Raw genomic sequence first — 3123 nt, forward strand, 5'->3', positions numbered from 1 at the left:
GCACTCGTGCAGTGGTTAGTGATCTTGGCTTCACATCAGAATCATCTGAGGGCTTTAAAAATCCCTGCCCTGGTCACATCCCCCACATCTGACCAATCAAATCAGGTGCTGCAGTGCGTGGGACCCGGTGTGGCTTTAAAAGCCCCCCCAGGAGATTCCAATATGCAGAAGCTGAACGCAATGGCAAGAGGAGCTTGACAATTAAGAACTTAGAAACACCTTCCAGCTGCCAGCAGCGAAGCTACTCAACTTTGCAGGAATAAACCTGTAGGAGGAATCCAAGTCCCGCTCCCAAAGGAACTCTTCAGAACTTCTGTTATGAAAGCTCTGGATACTCTAAGCGGATGAAAGAAACACGACAAGGGACAGGTACACCTCGCTTCCGTTCAATCACTCATTTATTCACTCACCCACTCGCCCACACAGTCATTTGTCACTCACTCATTCACTCAGCGTTTCACAGGCTCCCCCCTGTGTCAGGTTCTAGAAAAACCGAAATAGAAGGAGGGCCAGGTGCCTGCCCTCAGAAAGCTGGTGGTCTGGGGTAGAAGTCGGGCAGCAGCTGGTGGCAGCTGAGTTCAGAAAGTGCTCTGAAAAGTGCCTGAGTGTTACAGGGCTTTGAGGAGAAGGGGCATGTCACCTGGCCAGGCAGGGGTGAGGGGCTGGGGAGCTCCCTTGAAGATGACTTTCTGATGTGGTTCTCAGCCAGGCTGCACCGTGAGTCACCTAGGAGATTCGTCCACGTCTGATGTCACCCCCAGAGGCTCAGATTTAATTAGGTGCAGTGGGGCCTGGGCATTCCTATATATTTTTTAAAATATCACATTAACTGCCGTGTGAGTTGTATTTAACTCATGCTGGTTTTGAGCCTGGGGCCTCGTGACATATGTAACTCACACGTCTCTTTACCTTGGGAGCACAGAAAACAATAAAAACAAATTTTGCATTAAATTAGAAAGGATCATTTTGTTTTTGAAACTTTTATTCTATTTTCATAATAAAACATCTTGGCCCCAAGGAAAAATTTTTTTCTAGTGTGGCAGTCAATGTGATTTATTATAATTTTAAAAATTGAAATGAAATTCATGTAACATAAGATTAATCATTTTAAAGTGACAAATTCAGTGGCATTTAGTACATTCACACTGTCATGCAGCCGCCGCCTCCATGCGGTTCCAAAACATCTTCATCACCCCAAAAGAGACACTCCCCACTCCTCATCCTCCCCCCCACCCTGTCCCTATCGACCACAAATCTGTCTCTGTGGATTTAAATATTCTGAACTATTTATATTTCATATAAAAGGAATTATACAGAATGTGACTTTTGTGTCTGCTTCTTTCACTTAGTCTAATGTTCCAAGGTTCATTCATGTTGTAGCACATATTAGTACTTTATTCCTTGCTAACTTTATCCCTTGCTTTATTCCTAGTATTGGATATACCACAATTTTTTTTTTTTTATTTATCTGTTGATTGACGTTGGGTTGTTTCCACCTTTTTAGCTACTGTGAATAGTGCTGCTATGAACTTGAGTGTATAAGCATTTGTTTAAAATCTATTTTCCATCCTTTTGGGTATTTATTGGGCATCTATATATTTTAAAGCTTCTCCAATGATTCTAAAATTTAGCCAAGGCTGTGAACCACTGAATTCGAGCAGTGTCCCCAGCCTGTGGGTCTAGTTTAAGAAATTAGATTCCTGGGCCTTGGCTCTGGACAGTTTAATTTGGTGGATTCGAGAATCTCTTTCTCTTACAATCTCTCTCTCCCCTGTGTTGACAGGCCAGTCTACCCAGCAGCCCAGGGAGTGCCTCTCACAATGCAGCCCTTATCAAGCCAGGAATAACCCCTGCTTCCCTCCAGAAAGAGGTCCCTCGTGCCCTGCTCAGGGCTCCCTAGTGTCCCCTGGCTGGTTTTGCTGAGACCCATGCCGGGTGAGACCAAGATGCCTCCTAATCCTTCCTGCTCAGGCCAGCCTCTGCCCCTGATCTCCTGTGGGCAATTCTCAGGCACCTACATCCTCCAAGAATAAATAACCACGTTTAGAGATTGTGCAGCCCGAATAGATCATTAAGGGTCAACGGCCTCTAACTCTGTATGGACAGAGTCAATCTAAAGATGTCCCCATCACTCTTGTGGCTCAACACAGTATCTTGGTCAGAAGCTCTGGTATTCTGGTTACAGGAGACCACACAGTTGTCACCAAAAACCTTTTACATTTGTGTGAGTGACCAAAAGGCCCACCCTGAAGATTTTCTCCAAGCAAAGGAATCTGTTCCAAAAGTGCTCACTTAACCTCCAGGGACAGAAAACTACCAACAACTTCCAAATGACACTTCTCCAGCTTCAGAAAAATTAAAGTCCCTGGAGCACTGGTAATTTAGATAAATCAAAATTGTATAGATCCTGGCACCGGCAGTCAAATTCAAGGCCATTGTGGGGCCTCTATGAGTGTCTACAAGCTTACCTGGTGTGACCTCTTGCAGGGGTGAGGCAGCCACTTCCCTCACCTGAGAACCAGAAAACCGGGGACAAATCAGGCTTGTTTGCCACAGTACGAGGGGTCAAAGTGGCTGTAGAAAGTTTGCACCATAAAAGGCAAAGCTTTTGGAAATACTCTCGTAACGACCAAACCCAGTCCACAAATTAGAGAACAAAGCCAGTTGAGTACATTTAATCTAAATACTGAAATACTTATAATAACTATTTATTTCTCCTATGGAACAAACTCTGCTCAGTGCCTTTACACATCTTATCCCATTTAATCCTCATAACGGCCTTGTGAGGTAGAATTTATTATCCACATTTCAAAGATGAGGAGACAGAGGCCCAGAGAGGTTAAACAACCTACCCGAGGTCACACAGCTGGTAACTAGAGGATGCAAATCCAGATCTGTCTGACTTCAAAGTGCGTGCTCTAAGTTACAAATAGTTCTTGAAAAAATATAATGTCAGAAAAGGAATGACCTACTGATCTGCAGAGATGCTGCCTCCTTCAGAGTGGTAAGCAGGAGTTGTTTTTTTTTTTCATTTTTGATTTCTTATGTATTAGAATTTTTTTTGTTTTAGTATTTTTTTTCTTGTGTATTGGAAAGAAGGATCTAAAAGGGGATGTTCATTGG

The sequence above is a fragment of the Microcebus murinus genome, chromosome 20 (genome assembly GCF_040939455.1).
Source record: "Microcebus murinus isolate Inina chromosome 20, M.murinus_Inina_mat1.0, whole genome shotgun sequence".
Taxonomy (NCBI): Eukaryota; Metazoa; Chordata; class Mammalia; order Primates; family Cheirogaleidae; genus Microcebus; species Microcebus murinus.